The sequence below is a fragment of the Prionailurus bengalensis genome, chromosome B4 (assembly GCF_016509475.1).
Source record: "Prionailurus bengalensis isolate Pbe53 chromosome B4, Fcat_Pben_1.1_paternal_pri, whole genome shotgun sequence".
Taxonomy (NCBI): domain Eukaryota; kingdom Metazoa; phylum Chordata; class Mammalia; order Carnivora; family Felidae; genus Prionailurus; species Prionailurus bengalensis.
In genome coordinates, this window is record NC_057358.1 from 34,159,922 (window position 1) to 34,186,807 (window position 26,886).

The 26,886-nt window shown below is 41.3% G+C and overlaps 1 protein-coding gene and 1 pseudogene across 23 annotated transcripts in view; one reads left to right on the plus strand and one right to left on the minus strand.

Annotated features, from left to right (window-relative positions):
* Positions 1-348: 348 nt before the first annotated feature.
* Positions 349-444, minus strand: LOC122474152 (annotated as a pseudogene).
* A 5,398-nt stretch (positions 445-5,842) lies between these two features.
* MICAL3 (microtubule associated monooxygenase, calponin and LIM domain containing 3) overlaps positions 5,843-26,886 on the plus strand; it is a 229,304-nt gene continuing 208,260 nt past the window's right edge. For 19 of the 23 annotated variants that reach the window (XR_006294767.1, XR_006294768.1, XM_043564924.1 and 16 more), the window contains exon 1: positions 25,018-25,189. The gene's annotated coding sequence lies outside the window, so the exon portion shown is untranslated. Of the gene's footprint in view, positions 6,733-25,014; positions 25,190-26,886 lie in introns of those variants that run through there. The other 4 variants (XM_043564917.1, XM_043564921.1, XM_043564920.1 and 1 more) reach the window with 2 other exon arrangements.

Here is a 26,886-nt window from a genome sequence, read left to right on the forward strand (position 1 = left end):
GCTCCACACAATCTGTGCTGACAGCATGAAGCCTGCTTGGGATTCTCTCCCTCTCTCTTGGCCCCTCTTCCGCTAGTGTGTTCTCTCTCTCTCTCTCCCTCTCTCCCAAAAATAAATAAATAAACTTAAAAAATAAAAAATAAATAAAATGCAGGGATCAGAAGGAAATCAAAGGCAGCTTTTCTATAACAGGATGGGACTGAGGCCACCATCAGAGTCAATAGTGAATAAGCTTCAAGTTCCAGCATCACTGACTTACTATAAGACCTTGGAAAGCTTACCATTTCTGTCTTAAATTTTTTCTTCTTAAAGACTGTTTTACTATTTCTTGCTTGTAGATCATTTTTTAAAAATATGGAATGCTTCACGAATTTGCATGTTATCCTTGTGCAGGGGCCATGCTATTTATAGAGCATTTAAAAATAATAAATAACTATCATGTTTTTCTGAATAAAACAAACAGAAAAACTTTGAAAACAGCTAACTTCAATTTCCTAAAGCGTTTATGAGATAAACAATATAAATGCCAAATGCCAGCTGTGGGCACACCAGACACTGGGAAAGGTATGAGTGGATAGGATTATGCATGCCCTGTGGAGCAGCCAATGATTCAGAAATCCCCACCAGAGAGGAGGATTAGAAGGTCTTAAAAATGCTTATATCTTACATTAGGATCCCCAAATCTAAAAAAATATGTACAAGACCTATATGAGGAAAACTACAAAACTCTGATAGTGAAATCAAAGGAGAACTAATAAGTGGAGAGATCTTCCACGTTCATGGATAGAAAGACTCTATTTTCAAGATGTCAATTATTCCCAACTTGATCTACAGACTCAATGTAATCCCGATCAAATTCCTAGTAAGTTATTTTGTAGATATTGACACAGTGATTTTTTTTTCTGTGCTAGTCATTTCTTAATGTTTATTTACTTATTTATTTATTTTTAAATATGAAATTTATTGTCAAATTGGTTTCCATACAACACCCAGTGCTCATCCCAAAAGGTGCCCTCCTCAATACCCATACCCACTCTCCCCTCCTTCCCACCCCCCCATCAACCCTCAGTTTGTTCTGTTTTTAAAAAAATTTTTTTTTTCAACGTTTATTTATTTTTGGGACAGAGAGAGACAGAGCATGAACGGGGGAGGGGCAGAGAGAGAGGGAGACACAGAATCGGAAGCAGGCTCCAGGCTCTGAGCCGTCAGCCCAGAGCCCGATGCGGGGCTCGAACTCACAGACCGCGAGATCATGACCTGGCTGAAGTCGGACGCTTAACCGACTGCGCCACCCAGGCGCCCCGGTTTGTTCTGTTTTTAAGAGTCTCTTATGCTTTGGCTCTCTCCATCTCTAACCTCTTTGAGAAACTTAACAGAAGTCCATGGGGAGGGGAGAAAAAAAAAAGAGGTTAGACACACTGATTTTAAAGTTTATTTATTTGGAGAGGCAAAAGACCCAGAATATCCAACACAAGATTGAAGGAAAACAAAGTCAAAAGACTGATGCTACATTGTCTCACAACTTATTATAAAGCTACAATAATCAAAACAGTATGGTATTGATGAAAGAAAAGACAAACAGATCAATAGAACTGAAAAGAAAGCACAGACACAGACCTACATAAATACAGTCAAGTGATCTGCAACAAAGGAGCAAAGACAATACAATAAGTTCAGACAGTCTTTTCAAAAAACAGTGCTAGAACAACTGGACATCTGTATGCAAAAAAAAAAAAAAAAGAATCTAGATGCAGACCTTATACCTTTCACAAAAACTCAACTGAAGGGGCACCTGGGTGGCTCAGTTGGTTAGGCATCCAACTTCAGCTCAGGTCATGATCTCATGGTTTGTGGGTTTGAGCCCCGCATCGGGCTCTGTGCTGACAGCTCAGATCCTGGAGCCTGCTTCTGATTCTGTGTCTCCCTCTCTCTCTGTTTCTCCCCTGCTCTCACTCTGTCTCTCTCTCTCTCAAAAATAAATAAAGATTAAAAGCAAAAAATTAAACAAAATCAACTGAAAATAGGCAACAGGGCTAAATGTTAACATGCAAAACTATAAAACTCCTAGAAGATAATGTAGGAGAAAACCTAGATTATCTTGAGTATGGTAATGAGTTTTTAGATACAACACCAAAGGTACAGTCCATAAAAGAAATAATTGATACCTTGGAGTTTGTTAAAATTAAAAACTTCTAGTTGCAAAAGTAAGTACCAAGAGAATGAGAAGCCACAGACTGGGATAAAATATTTGCAAAAGACACATCTGATAAAGAATTATCCAAAATATACAAAGAACCCTTAACATACAATAGTGAGAAAGCAAACAATCCAGTTAAAAAATGGGCCATAGACCTTAACAGACCTCTCCCAAAGAAGGTATACAGATGGCAAATAAGTGTATGAAAAGATGTTTCACATCATCATTGCAGGGAAATGCAAATTAAAACAATAATGAGATACCACTGCACACCTATTAGAATGGCCAAAATTTAGAACATTGACAACATCAAATGCTGACAAGGATGTGGAGCAATTGGAATTCTCATTCATTGTTAACAAGAATGCAAAATGGTACAGCCACTTTAGAAGAGAGCTTGACATTCTCTTACAAAACTCAACATACTCAGCATATGATCCAGCAGTCATGTTCTGTGGTATTTACCCTACATAAAAACCTGTACATTGTTGTTTATAGCAGCTTTATTTACAGTTGGCCAAACTTGGAAGCTACCAAGATTTCCTTCAGTAGGTGAATGGATAAATGAAATGTGGTACATTCACACAATGGAATATTACTCAGTGCTAAAAAGAAATGAGCTATCAAGTCATGAAAAGACATGAAGAAATCTTAAATACATATTATTAAGTGAAGGAAGCCCATCTGAAAAAGTTATGTAGTGCATGATTTTAACTATACAACATTCTGGAAAAGGCAAAATTACAGAGTCAGTAATAACAGTAAAAAGATCTGTGGTTGCTAGGGGTTGGAGGATAAATAACCAGAGCACAGAGAATTTTTAAAGCAATGGAAATATGTGATACCATAATGATTAATGCATATCATTATATATTTGTCAAAATCCATAAAGGTACAATACCAAAAATTAACTGTAAGATAAATTATGTGGATAATAATGATGTGTCAATGTAGTTACAACAAATGTACCCCTCTGGTGGGGGATTTTGATAATGGGTAGGCTATGCATATCTAAAGACAGAGAGTATATGAGAAATCTATGTACCTTTCCCTCAGTTTTACTGTGAACCTAAAACTACTCTAAAAAAGTAGTCTCAGGGCTCCTAGGTGGCTCAGTCCCTTAAATGTCCAACTTTAGCTCAGGTCATGATCTCATGGTTTGTGAGTTCTAGCCCCACTTCGGGCTATGTGCTGACAGCGAGGAGCCTGCTTAGGATTCTCTGTCTCCTGCTCTCTCTGCCCCTTCCACCCCCCTCAAAATAAATAAACTTAAAAAAATTATAAAAAATAAAAAATAAAGTCTTAAGGCTCCTGGCTGGCTCCGTCAGTGGGAGCATGCAACTCTTGGACTGGGGTTGTGAGTTTGAGCCCCATGTTAGGTGTAGAGATAACTTAAAAAAAAAAAAAAAATATATATATATATATATTTTTTAAAGTAAAGTCTTAATTAAAAGAAAAAAGTTAATACCTTTAATCCAATATTTCACTTCTAGGACTCAATTGTAAATGAAATATTCACAAACATGGACAAGATTTATATAGAAAAAATTTTATTACAGTTCTATGCAGTTAATAAAAATGGGAAATAAATCAAATATTCAGTAAGAAATTGTGATACAGGAGCACCTGGGTGGCTCAGTTGGTTAAGCATCCAACTTTGGCTCAGGTCATGATCTCGCAGTTGGTAGGTTCAAGCCACACTTCAGGCTCTACACTGATGGTGTAAGAATCTGCTTGGGATTCTCTCTCTCTCTTTCTCTCTCTCTCTCTCCCTCAAAATAAATAAATAATATTTAAAAAATAAATTATGGTACATTCATTTGATGAAATAGTGTGTAGCATTTAAAATAATGTTTTTTTAGTGTTTATTATTTTCGATAGAGAAAGCATGTGCAAGTAGGGTAGGGGCAGAGAGAGAGGGGGACAGAGGATCCAAAGCAGGCTCCACACTGAGAGCAGCCAGTCCGACGTGGGGCTCAAACTCATGAACCATGTGATCATGACCTGAGTCGAAGTTCAACACTCAAGTGATTAAGCTACCCAGGCGCCCCTAAAGTAATGTTTTTAAATAACCCTAATGGAGGGTAAAATTTTCACAAGGTTATTTTAAATGAAAATCAGGATACAATTACAATTGTACAATTGTAGACAATTGTGTGTGTGTATGTGTGTGTGCGTGTATTCCTTGTCTTAGTTCATTCAGGATGCTATAACAAACTACTATAGACTGTGTGGCTTATTAACAACAGAAATTTATTTCTCACAGTTTCAGAGGTGGGGAAGTGGAAGATCACCATGGATCACTAGATTCCATGTCTGGTGAAGATTCACACACAGCAGTCTTCTCCGTGTATCCTTACATGGCAGAAGGGCCAGAGAGTTCTCTGAAGTTTCTTTTATAAGAGTGCTTCTTCCATTCATGAGGACTTCATGACCTAATCACTTCCCAGAGGCTTTACCTCCAAATACCATCAATTGGAGATTAGGTTTCACCATATGAATTTGGCGGGTGACACAAACATTTACGTATGACAGTCTTAGTTTAATGATAAAAAAAAAAAAAGACTGGAAGAAAACAGGAATATTAATCAGAATTTTTTTAAATTTTTAAAAATGTTTCTATTTATTTTCCAGAGAGAGCACAAGAGGGAGACATAGAATCTGAAGCAGGCTTCAAATTCTGAGCTGTCAGCGGAGTCCATCACGGAGTTCGAACTCGTGAACCACGAGATCATGACCTGAGCGGAAGTTGGACACATAACTGACTGAGCCACCCAGGTGCCCTTAATCATAGTTTTCTTTGGATGGTAGGAGTATGGATGGCTTTTATTCCTTTATGTTTCTACATTTTTCAAGTTTTCTAAAATAAACATTTTATTTCTTTTTAAAAACAGTGGAAATAGATTAAAGCAGTACATGAGAAGTGGGAGAAATTACCAGTGATTCTGAACATCCCAGGAAGTTTTTCCTAAAATCTACTTGGGCTAAACCCAGATGGCCTCCTACCTTCCATTATCATGTCAAACAGAACTGGGCAGCCATTCCAGCTTTGCCACTTCTCTAGCTGAATACCCTTACACAAGCAAGAAACTTACTTTTTGTGCTTTTATGTTCTTAATTTATAAAACAGTGATGTAAAATCTCACAAGTTGACAGGAGGATTAAATGAAATAACCCATGAAAAGTCCAGGAACATTGTCAGAGCTCAGTAAAAATGTATTCCCTCCCTTATTCTAGAACTAGAGCAAAACATCTGCAGATCTATGGGTGGAACGGACACAGATGCAGAGTTGTGTGATGAATGAAGGACTCACGATGACAAGCAGGGACCACCTCTACACTACAACCCCTGAATCTGTCAGTTCCACTCCTCATAATGATGATTATGGAAATAAGGGAAACACTAATTAATGAGGTAGACAATGATGTGATTAAGGGATACCCTTTGGACAAGCAAGAGCCCCTTCTCAAAGTCATCAGGCAAGGGTCAGACCTCTTCTGAGAGTTCTGGCTGGAGTCAATCTGCTTTTGACCACATAGCTGAGAAGGGTATCATACTGAAGCCAATGATCCTTGAAGACGAAATAATCTTTAAGGCTTCTTCCTGCTCTGATTATAAAGCTATAATCATAATAAGCAAATCCTGATAGGAATTTATTTAAATCTATCCTGTCCTCCATCTTTTAGTGCTTGGCAGATTTCTTTCAAGTTCCGTGGGCCATGACAATCCAGGGGGAGTCATTTGGAAGTGTGAAAGATGATTCTTTAGACTCCAGCAGCAAGAGCCCTTCTCAGAAAAAGGACCCTTAAGAGGCCTCTTGCAACTGCACACTTCCCCCAGGGAGCCATGCGGGATTCCCTAGGGCAAGGAACATCAAAATAGCACTGGAATTTCCAAGCCTTAAAATGCTAGGGTGTGTGTTGAGATAGGGATCAGGGAGGGATGGAGGGAGGGAGGGAAAGAATCCCAGAAGAGGGAGGGTTTGGTTTTGGTTTTGGTTTGAAGCTGAAGAACAGACATTCTGGATAGTACCATCCAGGAACTCCACTTCTCTTAGCTCTCTTGTGGCTCAACAGATCCCAGGACAGTCTAGCACGTCATCACTCATCTGTTACCTCTTCTCCACTGCCTTCCCCAGCCACCGTCAAGTCGCCTGCTCCTGATCACCATAGCAACCGTGACGAGCCAACATCCAGCTCTGCTGCACGGACTTCTCCAACCCCAGCTGAGATGCAGCGGTGAGGACAAGGAGCGAGCGGCAGACACCCAGGATCTCATTCCTTCCTCGTTGCCTCGACTGTTAATCCCTGTACCCTGAGAGAGAATTGCAGCGAAGGGAAAAGGGGGAGAAGAGGCTGTACCTTGGAGACTCCCGATGCTAACCTCCGGTGGGTGGTCCAGCGGGAAGGTGGAGTGTGCAGCACTTAACGATGTGCGCAGCCATAGCAGCCGCACCTGCATACTGAGGACGGACTGACGGTGGAGAGCCAGCATTTATTACGTATCGAGGAGATGCCCTTTGAAGCTCTAACCGGTGAGTACCATCAAGTCTTCCTTTGGGCGAACAAATCTCCCAAATGACAAGGTTGTATGTCTTGATTGCTGCCTTAAAAAAAAAAAAATCACATCTTTAAATTGCTTATGATTGGGAAGCATTTTCCCTTCTGACATCTTTGGGTTTCTTGGAATTATTATTTCGTCTCCCTTTAAATGCACGACTCTCTTAACCAGTGGGAGTTACACTCCAGTCTCAGTGTCTCCATTACCACACAATATCCCACTGGTGCCAATACCAAGCATCACAAATAAACGCTCCAAAACCTCTCAGAGAAGGAGCCGGGCTCAGTTTCCCAGCACTTTCATCCAATATGCTTTGTGTTTCTTTCCTACAATCAAAGAAATAACCCAGACAAACCAGTGGTATGCCAGATGTCAGAGGAATAAATGCCAGGAAGTCCTTGTCGAAACCTCGTCCTTTCTGGTGAGCTCAAGGAAACGAATCCATTACCTCAGCCTGAAGAAACAATTGTTACGCGAGGAGAGAATTCTACTTTGTTCCAGCAGAGGGCGCTAGCGCTTGCCTACACAGCTAAGTACACAGCCACAGCTAAAATAGGCACATACACGCATGTACCGGGAGGCTGTGCGGGATGCAGCACACTACTTCTCTTGGAGATTTTTAACAAAAGGATGGTCAAGTTCATTCCTTCCAGGTAGCAAAGGGAAGGGTCGAATGGCTTCTAGGGGACTGCATCTTGTTTCAGAATCGAATGATTACAATTCCATAGCAAAATACTTTGTGTGTATGAAGTCCTTTCCTTGCTAGCCAACCCATCTCGTTCCTCTCCCCCCGCCCCCACCCCCCAAGAAAGCTTTCTTATTGGTCTAGCACTGTGATCAACTATTTAGAGTTTTTAATTGTTGTAAAGATTCCTTTCAGGGCGCCCGGGTGGCTCAGTTAAGCTTCCGACTCTTGGTTTCGGCTCAGGTCATGATATCACGGTTTGTGAGCTTGAGCCCCACATCGGGCTCCATGCTGAAAGTGCAGAGCCTGCTTGGGATTCTCTCTCTCTTTCTGCCTCTCTCTCTCTCTCTCTCTCTCTCTCTCTCTCTTTCTTTCTCACAAAAATAAATAAATAAACTTTAAAAAACATAACAAAAAAAGATTCCTTTCACAGGAAAGGCAAAATCTTGCTAAAATGAAAGATAAACAGAAGGCTGAACTGCTGGGTCCCTGCAATACTATTCAGTGGTCCTCAATCCTGAATGCATGTTGAAACACCTGGGGAGCTTAAAAAACTACTGATGCCTGGGTCCCATCTCCTGAGATTCTGACTTAATTGATCTGGGATACAGCCTAAACAGGATTTTTTAAAGCTCCCAGGTGAGCCTAATGAATGAAATTTGCAATCCACCATTCCAATGGATTAGGATGACATTTTCCCAGTTGAACTTGATAGTTAAACTAAGCTTCTTAAATAAGGTGCTGCTGTAGGGCAGGGTATACAATTGTTGTGAATGCCTAGAAGCTCAAGTGAAGACAGATGGCAGGGATCCAGATGCTTCAAAGAGGCTCAGGATGAAGGTGATATTTCAGAGGAGGGAGGAAGCATCTCTCCACAATAGGTTTTCTCACTAAATGAAATGTTCTGATTTATACTCCAGTGCAAGGGGAAAAAGAGATGTGTGCCTTTGCAAGTCTATAGGGTGAAAGCCATGGCTCCCTGTAGATTTATAGATTTCACATCTGTTAGTACTAGCCAGAGTCACATGTGTAAATCTTCCACCCACTGCAAGGAGAACGGACATAGAAAGTACAGGAGGGGTTAGGAATGCAATGGTCACTCTAAAGAAGGGAAAAGCAACAACAAAATCACCTAAGAATTATAAAGCATTATCCTTCTCAGGTCAAACTCCTGAATGGTTTGAACTCCCCCAAGCTTAAGGGAAATCCTAAAATCTTAGTTTCCCTGAAAATTCAGGCACCAGGGTAAGCTCTCTACAAGTACTATTGCAGCCTGGCAAGCAAACCTTGTTGTGGGATGTTCTTCCAATGCTCACATTCTAATATTATCTCATGAATATTCATAAGTGCTGTAAAGCAGGTGGGAGGCAGAAACTACACAGCAATACCTAAGGTGCTCAAGGAAATGAGGTAAGGCCTCAAAACTCTGGGAATGAGAAGTTAGAATTTTAAATACACTATTAAGCATCATCTACCAAACTAGAACCAGAAATTCATCCATCACAGCTGCCTTATACTCTTTAATTTTGGTTAAATAGAGAAATAGTTATGGTCTGCTTGAGGAATAGGTATGAAAGTACTGTATCTTCTGAAACCCTCAGCATGGCTCAGTCATTCACCTAATAAATAGGCAAGAGAATTAAGATGCTGTTTAAAGATCATACAAGCTACCTAATGTGGATCACAAAACATTATGTGCCAGGGCCACTGAGTGAGTGGCTGGGAGGTATTTCCTGATTACAGAATGATCATAGCTCTCCCACACTGCTACACAGGACTATTTGTCTCTGCATTCTCAGGCTCTGACCTAGACAAGCAAGCCCTTTCTTGGTGCCTCTCTCTAAACAACCCAAGATAGTTATAACAGCCTCCATCCTTCCCTTTAGTCATTGTTTTTCCAACCTGTGCACAGCCATACACACACTATTTTGTCTCCTCATGGAGTCCACCTCACCTCCTGAGACAATGCCTTCACTTACCCAGCATGGGCCTTGCACAGGCTTTCCCCAGCATTCACTTGGCAAAGCTGGGCCATAGGCATGCTTCACCTGGACTGTTCTTAGCTCTCAGATGAACTGGAGCTGCTTTCGACTAATTCCACATGAAAGATGGCTCATGGTGGCTTCTGCTACCCCAAACCCAAAGACTCTGTACCAACAGGCCACCTCAGAGCTGACCCACCTCACAGGGCAGGCTAGGCCAACCCTGTGAAGGCTGCCAGTCCACTAGATGGCTACACTGGGAAGAGCAAAACCATGCCCCTCTCTACTGTGACCACCAAAATCTAGTCTATGAAAAGGAGCAATTTGCTTCGACATGCCCCTGGAAGAAAATGTCCAACTGACCCGGTTTAATCCATGTATATCCATTCATCTGCAGGTGTCACCCAAGCATAAAGTGCAAATACCTAACAGGAATGTGATGCATTAATAAAATCCTATTTTATACTTTTTCAGACTCATCAGTGTGTCATGAAATCAGTTTGGTGGGTCATGGCCAGCATTTGAAAAAGAAAACACAATAGAATAGAATAGAAAATATCAGAGTGCATCCCCTGCAGTGAGTGGGAACACATGTTTCCCAAAACATGTGTTTCAGTTTTATCTCTGTGTATATCTGTTTGTATGTACTTAGTCATGATGTAAAACGTATTTCTTATTGTGGGTCACATCCAAGAAAGTTTTAAAGTCTTTGCCTTACTGCAAACACTGGCCAAAACTAAAGTTGAATCAAATTAAATATTAAAAAGTCAAATTCTAGAACAGCTAGCAAAAAAAAAAAATAGAATTCAATCTATTTTATATCTATGGATTATTTTGAATCAATAATCATGGATTATTTGAATCAATCCATGGGGGAGAGAACTGTTCATTCAAATTTAAATTTAAAATTTGACAGAAAATGAATAGAGTGGGGGAAATATTTGCATTTTATATTATAGATTAAAAGTTAATGTCTTTAGGGGTGCCTGAGTGGCTCAATCAGTTGAGCATCCAACTCTGAATTTTGGCTCAGGTCTTGATTCCAGGGTCATGGGATCGAGCCCTACATCAGGCTCGGTGCTGAGCATGGAGCCTGCTTAAGATTCTCTCTCTCTCTCTCTCTCTCTCTCTCTCTCCTCTGCTCACACATGCAGAGAGAGAGAGAGAGAGAAAGAGAGAGAGAAAGAGAGAGAGAGAGGTGGGGTGTTGAAAGGGAGAAGCAGAAAAAGTTAAGCATTGACTTAGGCTTTTTGAAGTCTCATTTCTAAAAAGCTCTTTATCCTAGGTGTGGTGGTACAAGAAACTGAGTGACAATTACAATTTCTGTTCTTCCTGTTGCTCTCTTACATTGAACCAAACCTTTAATGAAGTAGTTTGAATACTACCAAAAACATTCTTCAGAATTAAAAAAAAAAACACACTATACACTATGATTCCATTTTCATGACATTCTGGAAAAGACAAAACTATAGAGAAAAAAATAAAGATTAACAATTTCCAGGAGCTGGAGGTGTGAGGGAGAAGTTGATTACAAAGGGGAACAAGGAAAGTTCAGGGATAAAAGAACTATTTTATAACAGCATGTACTTGTTAAAAGCCAGAACTCTCCACTAAAAACAGTGAATTTTATAATATGTAAATTATACCTCCATAAACCTGACTGGGGGGAAAAAACCTCCATGGATAAATTCAGTGTCCATAAAAAGAAATTCACTCACATGAGGAAACAAATGAGCAAACACACAAATATGTGTTTATTTTGACAACAATCAAAAGTGCAAATTATAACAACACTGTGATACTGTTTTCCTTTTTGCTGACAATTAACAAATTTAAAAAATAACATAATGCTATTTAGAGTGCAATAGGTAAAATTTGGGGGGAATACAACATGCCAATGTATAGGAAAAGTCCGAGAAGTACTATATTCTAGAATTTTTCCCAACAAAGTTATTTAATAAAGATTTTTGAAATTCCAAATGCATGAAAGGTATCTTCTACTGTGTTAGCTTTAATAGGAAAAAAATAGAAAAAGCTGAAAAGTCTAACATTAGAGGAATAGTGGGAAAATGTGTGGTACATCAACACAATGGAATACTTTGCATTCATAACAAAAGCTTAAATCCAGAGACATGTACAAAGAAACATGGAAAAGATTTATGATTAAATGGACAACGAAACATAAAATAACAAGCATACTACGTTTGTGCCATTAAGTAATGTGTGTGCACCTGGAAGACACAATATTCACATGCAAGTTGCTGTGCTAAAATAATGTATTATAGATGATTTTTAAGTTTTAAAAATTCACTTGCTGCTGTATATTGCCATTTCAATAACAAAGAACCCTCAAAACCTTCACGATCGAAAGAAATGAATGTGAAGAAGAAAAGAAATCCCAGATATTATCATATCACAGTTTTGTTTTCTTGGCCCTAGAAACCAGAAGAATCATGAGAGTCATGATTATATTGAATAAGTTCAAGCTGTATGGATTTTCTTTCATTCTTGTTATGAGCTAATGTCTATTTGGGTAAATTCCTTGCTTATGGCAGACAGTTTATAAATACTTGTTAACTGACTGACTAAATAGGTCTTTTAGTTGTGTTTTTCACAATCTTAGAAAAACCTGAATTTATCTCTGCACAAGCATCAGAAATCTCAGTACAAATAACACTTTGCCCTTATCTGTATATTTTTAAAGGAATTTAATTAAAAAAATTTTTTTTCACTTTTTGAATGTTTATTTTTGAGAGAGACAGAGACAGAATGTGAATGGGTTAGGGGCAGAGAGAGAGGGAGACAGAATCGGAAGCAGGCTCCAGGCTCCAAGCTGTCAGCACAGAGCCCAACGCAGGGCTTGAACTCACAAGCTGTGAGATCATGACCTGAGCCAAAGTTGGATGCTCAATCGACTGAGCCACCCACGTGCCCCTGGGGACTTTAATTTTTACAGCATACGGAGCACATCTTTGGGGCTTTTTTCCCCTATTAAGAGAATTATAAGGTCATTGAAAGTATGTCACAATTCTGAAGAGAAAGACAAGGTATAGAATGGACAGGGATCTGGGGAAATTTTCTTAGAAATGTACCTAATGTAGATGTTTAATTTTTTTTATTTTTATTTATTTTTGAGAGAGAAACAAAGACAGAGTGTGAGTTGGGGCGGGGCAGAGAGAGGGAGACACAGAATCTGAAGCAGGCTCCAGGCTCTGAACTGTCAGCACAGAACCTGATGTGGGGCTTGAGCCCATGAACTGCAAGATCATGACCTGAGCCAAGTCAGATGCTTAACCCACTGAGTCACCCAGGCATCCCTAATGCAAGTGTTTAAATGATGGAGCTGTTTTAATTGAATTGGGAAGGGAAGTGGGGAAAGGAAGGAAGAGATGGGGGCAGAAAAAAACCAGCAACTTAAAAAACCTCTTTCTTTTTATTTTTTTATTTTTTTTTAATTTTTTTTTCAACGTTTATTTATTTTGGGGACAGAGAGAGACAGAGCATGAACGGGGGAGGGGCAGAGAGAGAGGGAGACACAGAATCGGAAACCTCTTTCTTTTTAAAACAAAGTTTTTTTAATGTTTATTTATTTTTGAGAGAGACAGAGACAGAGTGTGAGTGAGGAAGGGGCAGAGAGAGAGGGAGACACAAAATCTGAAGCAGGCTCCAGGCTGTCAGCACAGAGCCTGACATGGGGTTCGAACTCACGAGATGTGAGATCATGACCTGAGCTGATATCAAGAGTTGGAGGCTTAACTGACTGAACCACCCAGGCGCCACAAAACCTGCTCTTTCTCTTCCAGGCTCTGGTATTTTCAGACCACATGGCTTAGTGTAGAATTTCTGTGTCCCCTCTTAGCCTTTGGTTTGCTGTGGAACCTGAAGACAGATATTTAGTGTCTCTGTGCCTCATTTTTATCATTCCTAAGAGGAATGAAAATTTTTTCTCTCTGCTTTCTCCAAAAGCATGTTGGGTGGAAGATTTAGATTGTATGCCTATGTATGTATCCCCTCTGATCCTTTTCTTAAGGGCATATGTATTTTCTGATATGCCTTCCACAGAGAGGAACCCAGGACACAGATGGAGGATAAAGATATGAGAGGAAACCCCATAAACAAAATTCTGTGTGTGTGTGTGTGTGTGTGTGTGTGTGTGAGAGAGAGAGAGAGAGAGAGAGAGAGAGAGAGAGAGAAATAGAGAGAGAGTAGGAGGGAGAGATTGTACTCGCGTCAACTCAGAAGCAGTAATCTCTGAACTAAACAAGACCTCAATTAGTTTATTGAATTAACTCTGCAGAGATAATAAATTTCATATTTAGGGAAAAGATATTAATGTGTATTAAGCACATACTCCAGGCCACTGCTTTCATGCACATATTTCCATCAACCCTCAACAACTCTGTGAAATGAGCATTATTTTTCCCATTTTTTAACTTGGAATTACTGCAGTTCAGAGACATTGATGTAACCAGGGTTCTATGCGGAGAGTGGAGAAGTGGGGTGTTGAGTTAATTTTGCCCTCATGACAAAATCTGCATTCTTCTCATGCCTCCATGTCAGATGGACTTGGCTTAAAATTCTGATTGTGGTTGCCACTCATTAGCTGTGTGACCTTGGGCAATTTTTTTTAACATCTCTGAAGTTCAATTATCTTATCTTAAAATAGGGATAATAATGACACAAAATAAGGTTCTTAAGAAGGTTAGCTTATACCTTTGGGTTTTTTGTTGTTGTTGTTGCAAACAACAAAGATAGACTTTAGGTCTAACTTTGGGGAGGGTGGAAGAAACTTATTGGAAGAATATGGATTAGCTAACATAATTGAATGAAAATTATATTACTAGGTCTTGCAAAGGATGAGGACTAGGGAAGCTAATGGGATCTAGAGAGTAGAAAGATAACCAGTTTCCTTCTTCAGGATATTCACAACGGGATATATCAGCTCAGGTTATTTTCCATTCTTGTGTCTCTCTGCTTAACACTGAATTACAAGAAGAGAAGTCAGCGTGGCCTTGGCTGGGCCATGTGCTGTCTACCTCATAGGTGGAGAACAAGGCATCTTAGTTGTCATGCCCACAGACCTGCATGCGGTGTGGAAAGACAATTCCCACAGACAATGTAGGTGCTATTACCCAGCAAGAGGGCCTGGATGCTGAGCAGGCAAAAGCTGGTGATATCCACCACGGAATTAATGCATCAAGCATCCTAGGACCTGGAACAAAGGAACAGCTCTGTGAATGCTTGCTGTTGTTGTTTTCACATCACTTTTCATAAGACAGCCACTCCAGACTAGTAAATTGTGGTGTAACAGTACATATTGAAATTATATCTTAGTGTTTTCTGTATGTGTGCCAAGTTATGATACACGTAAAAGATGGTATTTGACCAGTACCCTGGGGTGAACTGACAAGGTACTCCCACAGGAGGAGGCTTGATGGGAGGCTCTGGCCATTCCTGGTCCTACCAGGCAGCCCTGAGAGCTGAGGACATCACTATGTGGCACCCATTAGTGACACACCAGTAGCAAAGCTTAAGCTTATACAATAGAACTTTCAGATCACCTGCCATTACATAGTCTCGACTTGGCTTGTACCCCCTTTCTTCCTCCCAAATTAAACAAGGCTTCCCAGCAAGCAGGCAGGAGATGGAGTCAATAGTGGTGACCCTCAGCTATCTTCTGTCCCCACTCATTCCTAAGGCTTTCACTGTCAGAAATTCAAGATTGGCAGAAAATGAAAGTAACTTCTCTTTTAGATGAGGTTAGGGACCTCTGGCCCAAATGGCCTAAACTATCTTAGAAATTTTATTTCACTGCCTCTGGTATTATTAAAGCCAATGATTTTTCCATGACATACTCTCCGGAGGCAGCTCTGAAACATGGTGCAGCTCTGGTTGATGCATACAGGCTGGGGTTCCAAGCAGGATGAAACTCTGGCAATACTAAAGACCTGTGATCATGGAGAGGTAAGAGGACTCAAAATACCGTTAAATGTGGAAAAGATGTGGATGCTCTTCTTGTTCCTTTTCTCTTCTTTTTGGGGGAGAGTGGGGTTGATGTTTTTAAATTGTTTTTATTTTTTCTCATTACAAAAGTACGTTCCATAGTCCATTCTTTCCCAAAATGAAAGTGCACAAATAAGCAAAAAGAAGATAAACTCAAACTCCACCCATCCCTCTCTCCACTTAGATGTTCACATGTTAATATTTATCCTTTCAAATTATGTTTCTTTTTAAACTTCAATCTGCTTCCCCTGTGGGGCACTGAGGTGCTTCCAAAAAGCTCTGATAAGGTTGGGTGGGGGGAGGGGGGAATCACTGATTCTTCTCTGCATGTAGGAACTGGAACAAGGGGAAAAGGGGCCTCACTTCTTGGAATGCCTTTTTCTATACCTCTCTGTTGAGGGACCACTCAAATAACCCTGCCATAAAACTTCCCGATTTCTTAAATGGAAGCCTTCTTAGTATCACAAGATAGTACTTTCCACCTGGCAAAGTCCATTTTCTATCTGTGTCTCACTTTCCCTGCCCTATTGTTAGCTCCTTGAGGTCAAGACCCTATGTCTACTTGATCTTGGAATGCCATCAGTACCTACAAGTGCCTTGCCCGTAACATGATGAATTAATGAAAAAGAATTGGAAGCTTAAATCAAACAGAACTTCAATGACCTCAAGTGGGAGTAAGGAGGATTTGGGATCCTGTATATTCCCTCAGTAGGCACTGGACAAAGGAAGATTTGACATCTTTTCCTTCTCTGTAAAAGGCTGATCCACACGCTCTAGGAAGAGAGAGAGAGAGAGAGAGAGAGAGAGAGAAAGGAGGAAAGGAACAGAAAGGAGGAAGGAAGGAAGGAAGGAAGGAAGGAAGGAAGGAAGGAAGGAAGAAGGAAGGAAGGAAGAAAGGAAGGAAGAAAGAGAGAAAGAGAGAAAGAAAAAAGCGGTGCATAGGTGGCGCAGTCAGTTAAGCATCTGACTCTTGGTTTCAGCTCAGGTCATAATCTCATGCTGGTTGTGGAGCCTGCTTAAGATTCTTTCTCTCTCCCTCTGCCCCTCTCCCTGCTCACATGCTCTCTCTCTCAAAAATAAAATCAAATAAGGTAAAAATAAAGGGCTGATCCATTTGGATGTGTTCTCTTAAATCTAAAAAATACCAGTTTGTATACCAGCAGTTTCAAGTTTGTTGGTTCCATTCTGAGGCTTTCTCAGGGAATCTTCTATCATTATTCCACTTCCTAAATGTGCAGTATCATATGCTCTCTCCCCTCTTCTCTCTTTTCTCAATTCCTTTTATTTTTTTCTCTTTCACAATTGAAAACAGAGTTGTGTAAAATAAGTCCTATTCAAATATAACCCAAGTGGACTGAACTTGACCTATGCCTTATGGAATATTGAAGCTGATGTTTTTATTTTTAAGAGCACTGTGAGCAGCAAAGGAAGGTAGAATTGGAAAGACAGCTTCTGTCCCTCCTCACTGCAAAAGGAACCAATCACAAGGGTATGCATATAATTATGCGCACACACACGTAAAACACAGCAAGATTTGCTGTGCTTCCTAGAGACTTTCAAGAACTTGGTCTGAGTTGGATTAGGGAAAAGCCTTCTTCAAAGTTACATTATGATTCTAGGAAACTCTATTGTGATGATAGAGTGTGGTAGTTCTAGATATTATTTTGTAGCAACTCTGGTGACTAGAGATTTCTTCTATAGACTGTCTTGGTTTTTGCTTGCTCATACTTAGAATTTCTGATTACAGAACATACATACCAATGACGTGGGACAAACACTTCTTAATTTTTTGACATTGTATTGTGGAAAATTAATGCAAAAGTAGATTTGCAAACTTTTCAAGTTGCATTTAAACATCGTTTTTCCTGGGATGGTGAAACTTGCAAATCAAGAATTAGATTTAATTAGTTTTAAAAAATCTATTTTTGTAACCTACTATGAAATGTTAGCCTAGGGATAAACCCCAGAACCCAGGATGTCTTCCAGCTCTGGGACATCCCAGTCCATGGTCCCCTTGGCTTTTCTCCAAAAGACTGTTGTTTCAACCCAGTCTTTGGTGTAGAAGAGGAGAGAAGCAAGGACATCAAGCTTTTCACATCCTCATGTCTTCATAGGGCCATATGACAATGCATGTAGCCCAGGAATCAAAATTGTATCAAATCATCTTCTTCCTCTCTCTTCACTCTCTTATCCTATAGATAGAGAAGATAGGCCTCTGAGCCTGTCCAAGGAATCCTGGGAGACTTTAGGCTACATGTAGTTTGGGATATCCCTGGAGCTGCCTTAAAGCTAAACACCTCTGGGGGTCATGATGAACTGAACTAGTGGCAGTAATGGGTATGATATTTGTAGTACTTGGGCTGAGTTCCTATTGAACTACAGAATCCATCCACAGCCAGTGTTTCAGTAAGCATTTTTTTCTTTGCCATGAGAGAAAGCTGACCTGATCTAAGTTAAAAAATAGGGCGTAATTACTGTTTCATATAACTGGCCCCATGAGACTTGATTCAGGGCTCACAGATGAGACCAGGTCCAGCTCTACCTCTCTCCATTTCTCAACTCCACTCCTTCTGGTTTGTTCCTCTTGCAGGCCAGGTCTACTTCATGGTCCCAGATGGCTGCTAGCAGCTCCCAGAGCTATCTGTATCCCACTTCAAGTCCAGAGAAGGGTTGTGATCAATACCAGCAAACTACACTGAGAATGGGGGAGGGGTAAATTCTTCAATGGGATATTAGGCTTGTTGATGGCTGGAGAAAAGGAGATCATGTAAAGGTCAACCACAAAACAAAGATAAAGCCAAGGGACAAGAAAGCTAAGCAAGAGCTGAGAGTAATATTGAGTGGATTAGTCAGCCGCTCAATATAGAGGATGGACTGCCAGATTGGCCCATCTTGGACTTGTCCCCATCACAGAATTGGGCATTGTTGAAGAAACTCAAATTGATTGTATTTTATTGTTATTTTTAAATGTTTATTTTTGAGAGAGAGGAGTGGGGAGGGGCAGAGACAGAGGGAAACACAGAATCTGAAGTAGGCTCCAGACTCCAAGCTGTCAGCCCAGAACCCAATGCAGGGCTCAAACCCACAAACCATGAGATCATGACCTGAGCCTAAGTTGGACATTTACCCAACTAAGCCACCCAGGTGCCCCTCAAACTGATTTTAATATTAGCCAGTAGTAAGTATAACTTGGGTCACTGGTATCCGTTTTAGTTGAAAAAGTTTCTATGCATGGATTTGTTACCCATTTCAAAGTTATAATGTATAGGTTTATGTGTTGTTTTGAGCCATCTGTTCCACTACCTTTTTTATTGGTTCAGGTGAAATGATACTGAGTTTGTCTGAGCATTGATCATTTGGCAGATTCTACTGATTTTTCTATAGTTTTTTAGGGATTTGGGAGAAGAATGGTTGAATGAGGAAAAGGGAAACACTCATTTTGTGGTTTAATTCCAGGGCACTTGAAAGGAAAAATGCATATTTATTACCTTGGCAGGTAAAAATACACACTATAATAATTTACACAACGAGATGTTTTTCATCTGTCAAATTGACAAGGATTACAAAAGAAGACAAATGCCCAGGATTGATGAGGGTTCAGAGAAATAGCCCCAACATACCTTGCTGGTGAGAAAGTAACTGGTGTAAACTTCCCGAGAGACAATTTGGCGATATAAATGAAACATTTAAAAATGTGCATGTCTCAGCAAAGGAAACAATCAACAAAACTAAAAGGCAATCAAGGGAATGGGAAAAGATATTTGCAAATGACATATCTGACAAAGGGCTAGTATCCAAAATCTATAAAAACTCACCAAACTCCACACCCAAAAAACAAATAATCCAGTGAGGAAATGGGCAGAAAACATGAATAGACCCTTCTCTAAAGAAGACATCCGGATGGCCAACAGGCACATGAAAAGATGCTCAACGTCGCTCCTCATCAGTGAAATACAAATCAAAACCACATTCAGATATCACCTCACGCCAGTCAGAGTGGCCAAAATGAACAAATCAGGAGACTATAGATGCTGGAGAGGATGTGGAGAAACGGGAACCCTCTTGCACTGTTGGTGGGAATGCAAACTGGTGCAGCCACTCTGGAAAACAGTGTGGAGGTTCCTCAAAAAATTAAAAATAGACCTACCCTATGACCCAGCAGTAGCACTGCTAGGAATTTACCCAAGGGATACAGGAGTACTGATGCACAGGGTCACTTGTACCCCGATATTTATAGAAGCACTCTCAACAATAGCCAAATTGTGGAAAGAGCCTAAATGTCCATCAACTGACGAATGGATAAAGAAATTGTGGTTTATATACACAATGGAGTACTACGTGGCAATGAGAAAGAATGAAATCTGGCCCTTTGTAGCAACGCGGATGGAACTGGAAAGTGTGATGCTAAGTGAAATAAGCCATACAGAGAAAGACAGATACCATATGTTTTCACTCTTATGTGGATCCTGAGAAACTTAACAGAAACCCATGGGGGAGAGGAAGGAAAAAAAAAAAAGAGGTTAGAGTGGGAGAGAGCCAAAGCATAAGAGACTCTTAAAAACTGAGAACAAACTGAGGGTTGATGGGGGGTGGGAGGGAGGGGAGGGGAGGTGATGGGCATTGAAGAGGGCATCTTTTGGGATGAGCACTGGGTGTTGTATGGAAACCAATTTGACAATAAATGTCATATATTAAAAAAAAAAACAAAATAAAATAAACTTTAAAAGATAAAAAAATAAAAATAAAAAAAGTGCATGTTTTTGACCAAGGAATTCTATTTCTAGAAATACTAGGGAATGATCATAAACATATATAAACATTTACATATATGAATAATCCTTGAAGTTACATATAATAATGAAAAATTGGAAATAATCAATGACTGGAAGTAAAATCTTGGTTAAATAACTTAAAGTATAGCCACTTAAAGTGCAGCCACTTAAAATCATGAATTAGAATTATTGGCATGGGAAAATTCCTAGTCTATTGTTAAGGAGAAAGTAGACTGCAGAACAGTTTGGTCAAATTTTATTTAAAAGATACATACAGGGGCACCTGGGTGGCTCAGTTTGTTAAGTGACCAACTCTTAATTTCAGCTCATGGCTGTGTGATCAAGCCCTACATTCAGCTCTGTGCTAAGTGTGGACCCTTCTTGGGAATCTCTCCCTCTCCCTCTCTCGCTGCCCCTCTCCCCCACTTGCTTTCTCTCTCTCTCTCTCCCTCTCCCAAAATAAATAAATAAACTAAAAAAAAGATACATACAAAAAAATAAGACACATACACAAAGAAAACATAGGAAAATACGTTACAATAGTAACAGTGAAATGCTGTTAAGGGTAATGGGTAATTTTAAATTTTTTGTACTTTTCTGTATTAAAATTTTTTTAAACAATGAACATGTATTACTTTTGAAATCAGAAAAAAATACTTTCTTAAAGTAAGACAGAATAGACAATTCTTCTAATGCCCAAATTATGGATTGATATTATTCCCCCTACTGTTTTACACATGTTTAGTTATTTCTGGGTACCCTACATTTCTCCACCTTCCTCCCCAATATATATGCCCATCTCTCCCACCCCTGCCCTAGCCCAGAATTCAGCCCAGTGGTCCTCATCCTATTCTAGAGGATGGGCCTTCCAACATGAGCTTGAAATTAGACTGGGGATGGAATCCAATCCATTCCTCACCAAGTGGATCTGCTGTTTATCAACTTCTCCACTTAATAAACTTCATGTATGATCCATCAGGATAGCCCCAAACAATCTGATGGTCCTTTGCTCATAGTAGGTACCCACTAAATGTTAGAGTGCATAAATAAAGCATTTAGATAAGTGCATTTGAATGCTCTGTGGAGGGGGCGCCTGGGTGGCGCAGTCGGTTAAGCGTCCGACTTCAGCCAGGTCACGATCTCGCGGTCGGTGAGTTCGAGCCCCGCGTCGGGCTCTGGGCTGATGGCTCAGAGCCTGGAGCCTGTTTCCGATTCTGTGTCTCCCTCTCTCTCTGCCCCTCCCCCGTTCATGCTCTGTCTCTCTCTGTCCCAAAAAATAAATAAACGTTGAAAAAAAAAATTATGAATGCTCTGTGGAGATAAGAAAAGTCAGGAGAACAATGGGAGTGAAAATTAACTGGACTGACTAGTTCTGGACCAGGCAATGAGCACCACAAGTATTGGCTTCAGAATTACCATGCTCAAGCTTCTTGATTGACATTAAAAGTTTACTGGCTCTCACATCATTTTGCCAGTGTGTCCTCCCCTGTGAGGATTTCAGCAGTTTAAAAAGAATGAAGTCATTAGCCCAGCTTCTATTTTCAGGGCTATGTTACAAATGTCAGTGAAGCAGGGTATTTTACTAAACAGCAATTTGGAAACGTCCCTGAATCTGTCAGCCCTGCACATAGAGATTCCTTCCTCATAGGCATGGTACTGGTTCTATCTCCAGGTGCTCTAGGCAGTTGTGGGGGGGGCAGTTTTTGTTGCTATTTGCTATTGAATTTGCCAGATGTGTCAAAGGCAGTCTCAGAGACTAATATAATATATTATATAAACAATAATTGTTTATAAACAATATATATATAATATAAACAATATATATAATATATATTATAAACTATATATATAAACAATATATATTGTTTATAAACAATATAATATATTATATAAACAATAATTGTTTATAAACAATATAAACAATAAGACAGTAGAAAGAAATACATAGTGCTTCTCACTCTTTGTAGAAGCCCTCCTTGACTTATTTTCTGCCCATTGTAAGCACTGGTACCATTCTCCCTGGATTCCATGGTGTGGGGTTTGCTGTTATTTGTTCCTGTGTTGCTTATAATTGTTTTCTACTTGTTATATGTGAAAAGATTGTATTCACTCAGGAAGCAGGGATTTCAATGGGAAAGATGGACAACTTGGAAAACCAGACTTCATTACTTACCAGCCTTGTTACCATAGCCAAACTGGTCAGGCTTTCTGAGCTGTAGTTTTCTTTCTCACTGCAAACAAACTGCCTCTAACCTGACATGATTGTTTTGAGCCTTAAATGATTTTATAGGTATAGAAATGTAAAAAAAATGGTATAAGTGTATAAGATTATCTCTTGTATAGAATGCAGTAGGTTCTTACGAAATAGGAGATGGGGACACCTGAGTGGCTCAGTCGGTTAAGCCTCCAACTCTTGATTTTAGCTCAAGTCATGATTTCAGGGTTCGTGTGTTTGAGCCTCACGTCAGGCTCTGTGGCTCCGTGCTGAAAGTGCAGAGCCTGCGTGGGATTTTCTCTCTCCTTCTCTCTGCCCTTCCCCCACTCACGCCCTTCCCTGACAAAATACATAAATAAACTTAAAAAGAAAAAGAAGTAGGAGATAATATTGCGCTGTGGGGTTGTGAAGGTAGAAACTACAGTTAGACCTCTACTGTGTGCACTTGGGCAAATCAACTTCTCTAAGACTCACTTTCTCTCCACAAAACAGGAATTATATAGCACTTCATAGATTTGATGTGATGGTGAAATGAAATGATACATGCAGAGCACTTCCCAACAGTACTTAGCACATAGTAAGCATTCAATGAATGTAAGCAGCTGCTGTTGTAAATGAATGAGAGAGGTAATTATGTCAATAAATATTGCACATTGGAGGGGTGCCTGGGTGGCTCAGTCAGTTAAGCATCCGACTTAGGCCCAGGTCATGATCTCGTGGTTCGCGGGTTCGAGCCCCGCGTGGGCTCTGTGCTGACAGCTCAGAGCCTGGACCATGATTCAGATTGTGTGTATCTCTCTCTCTGCCCCTCCTCCACTTGCACTCTGCCTCTCTCTCTCAAATATGAATAAATGTTAAAAAATAAAGAAAACCATAATGCCATTTAAAAAGAAAAGAAAAAAATGCATATTGGGGCAGAAACTCAGGATTATGGTAGCACAGAATAGAAATAGGAGCTCTATAAGCTAGCAGCTTCTGTTAATCAACTTGGGAAAGTTTCATGGAGAAATAATCGGAGGATGAGTTGGGGGGTGGTGGTGTAGAGTTGAGCTTATTAGAAAAATATCCCAGGGGCGCCTGGGTGGCTCGGTCGATTAAGTGTCCAACTTCAGCTCAGGTCATGATCTCACAGTTTGTGGGTTCGAGCCCCACGTCGGGCTCTGTGCTGACAGCTCAGAGCCTGGAGCCTGCTTCGATTCTGTGTCTCCCTCTCTCTCTCTACCCCTCACCTGCTCATACTCTGTCTCCCTCTCTCTCAAAAATAAATAAACATTAAAAAATTAAAAGAAAAGAAAAGAAAAATATCCCAAATACTTCATATAATTTGGAAGAAGGTTGAGTGGATGTAGGGTGAGCAGATGATGGAAGGTCAAAAAGTTCTGAAAAATGAAGGTGGAGTTGGTCTGAAGTTTGGTGGCCAAAATACTGGCCTAGATGCCAGTATAACGCTCTAAAATAGAGCAGACTAGGCCCCCAAGGGATGTTTTCAAAGTCTTGAATTTGACATATAATATGACCAAAAGCATAATTGGCCATGTATAGTTGAATGGCATGCCAGAGACTTCAGATAGCACTTCAGCAACCCTGATGAAGACTTTAGCAAGCTTTGGCAGGGATTCTGGACAGTTCAACAGGTGAATTAATTATTAATTGAAACTTTGATGCTGTGGATGAAGAGAGAAGGAAGAAGAAGTGACTTGCAAGAGCAGAAATTATGAGATACTGGGGGTAGTAGGGAGTTGGGGTTCTCTCCACACATAAGAGGAATGCTTTTAAGAGAGGAGGGACAAAGTATATTGAATTTGTCTTCATAAAAGATGGGTTTATACTGTCTGTATAAAGGATTTGGTGCCAAAAGTTCAAAGTTCTTTAAGACGGTGGAGCATGGCGAATATTGAAGAATATATGTAAATATTGCTAATCCCATGCAAAGGATTGTAGGATCACAAAATATGAGAAAGCCCATCAGAGATCACTTCTAGTCCAATATTGTCATTGGATTAGATGAGGAAACTGAGGCAGAGAGATGGAGTAACCTACCCAAAGCCACACACATGTCTGGCTCAATTCTCTCCGTATTTTCTTTTAGCTGTCTAACCCAAACATTTGAGGAGCCCCTAATCTCTTTGTTTCCGGTCTGGCTAGGATTAGCAAAAAAATTCTGGTTTTGTTTTGTCGTGACTTCTGAGGGCAACAAACAAGGTCCCTTTAAACGCATCCTCTCTTCTCCCCATCTGGCAGGTTTGATATGCCCACCGTGCTTTTCCATTGGCCATTTTGTGTGGCTCCTTGCGCCCTTCCAAGATTCACAACCAATCAAATCCTCCCTCTCTCTTGGGCCTGGCTTTGAGGAATGTACCATATGGACCATGAGGGGAAGTAGGGAGGAGGAAGGGAGTGGCGACAGCTCATTTCTTCACCTTCTGCATATAACCATGAGATTCTGGCAAAGTCTGAGCCTGTAGGTAGCAAGAGCAACCCTAAGGATGGGAACCAAGTGCCATTTTTAGAGGCGCACTTAGATCTGTCGCCCCCGAGGCTGGGGCCCTATGGTCAGGGCTCGAGGGCTGCAGCCCCCGCCCTCCCATGTGCCCGCCCAGCCACCAGCGGCGGCGCCGCTGCCTTAGCTGCTGCCGCTGCTGTTGCCCGCGCGGACGCTGCGGCTGGCGTGCTGGGGCTGCGGGACTGCGGGGCTGCGGGCCCGGAGCGGGGCTCGGCGGCCCAGGCCGGCCAGGGGACGGCGGCGCCGAGCGACACACCAGCATGAGACGGAGGTGAGGACCGGGCTTCGGGACCCAGACCGGCCCCAACCGTTCCGTGGGGGCCTCATTCCACCAGCGCCCCAAGTGCAGGGTTTCCGGGGCCCCCAGAGGGCGGCTCTAGAGCAGGCGACCGCGGCGACCCGACCTGTGGCTGAAGACCTGCCTCCCCTGGGCAGCCCGGAGGGCTCGGGACCCGCCGTGGGCGCTTGGCGCCTCCTTCTGGCGGCCCCTTGGAGCCCTTTCCCTAGCGGGGCGGCTGACCGACGAGGAAGCCCCTCCTCGCGCTTCCCCGGCCCTCCCGGCCCCTGTCCTTGACCTCCAGGAGTTGGATGTTCGGTCAAGGGCGGCCGCGCGGGCCCCAGAGTTCCAGGGGAGCTTGGCACTGGCGAAAGCCAGGGGAAGGGGGAGGCTTCCAGCTATTTGTGAGTGGGAGAGTGGCTTGGAATGAGTCTTCTGGGGAAGCTTTGGGGGCGGGGGCGAAGATCTCTTATCTTAACCGGTGTCGGGAGGCTTAGGGATGGAGTGTGCACTGTCCTGCCGCCCCAGCCCAGCCCCTGGGCCATTGGCTTTCCACTGGAGCTGAGGTATGGGGCTCCTCTGTCACACCGTGGCTGGGCAAGTGCCCGCATCCCGAGGGTAGATCTTGTCCTGATACCCTTGATCGGGAGTCTAGCAGGGGGAGGAGTATGGGCTGCTGAGTCGCTATGGTCAGGTGGCCACGAGAGAACCATGAAGTGCTTTTCCCTTTTATTTTCTTATGGTAGTGTTGGACTGGTTGAGATGATGGCAGCCAGATACGTCACTTATCTATGAGCCACCGCCCCCCGCCCCCCCGCCTAACTGCCTTACAAGGTGATAGCGTTATTGGAGGTCTGTGTGGTACGCTGAAAATTGCTAGTTTAAAAATCACCCTAAGGAGCCCTATACACAGATCAGAGGCTCACCTTCTGTTAGCAGAAAGCCAGACGTGGTGATAGCCTTAGCTTTGCAGGTTCTGGCATGGATGGTAAACTAGTCATCACAATTGTTTGTTGGGCTCCTCAGGCAAGGCCTCTACCTCATCCCATTAGGGGGCATGGATTAGCCCTATATTTTGGCTGATTTTTCTCCAGAGTCTTAATTCAGGGAAAGCGTTCCAAGAATACAGGACACAATTATGTTCTTTTAACGTTAGTGTTTAACACAGACATTAACTATGGTTAACATAAAGTGCATTAATGTAGAGGTCAGTTGTGAAAAGTGTCCTTTTTAAGGCTTATTACTTTTTTCTTTTTTCGAGAGTTGTAGATGGAGAGAATGGCATTTACACATCGGAACATCAGTGTGTATTTGGTCCCATCTGACAGTTTGCTATGTAGACAATCATTTAGGATGATGGCTTTGTACCCCAAGGGTGAGAATGAGTTGGGTTTTATAGTGAGAATGATATCTCACTTTGAATTGCTGCTGCCAGCAGGAAGGCTTTGCCCTCTCATTACCTGGCCGTACAGATGCCAATTCATTGTGGTTGCTTTCTCTTGTGAGCACATCTGTAAAGATCCTTTAAGAGGATATTATAAATTCTGTATTTGATTGTTAAATATACTCTCAGGTCAGTAATTTGGCTTAGGTTGTTTTAGCCCTAGAGTGAGTTCTTCTTGTGCTTCATTTTTAAAAATTCTTAAACTTTTTGGATAGTGTATTAAATAGCTTCAAGTTAATTCCAGAAT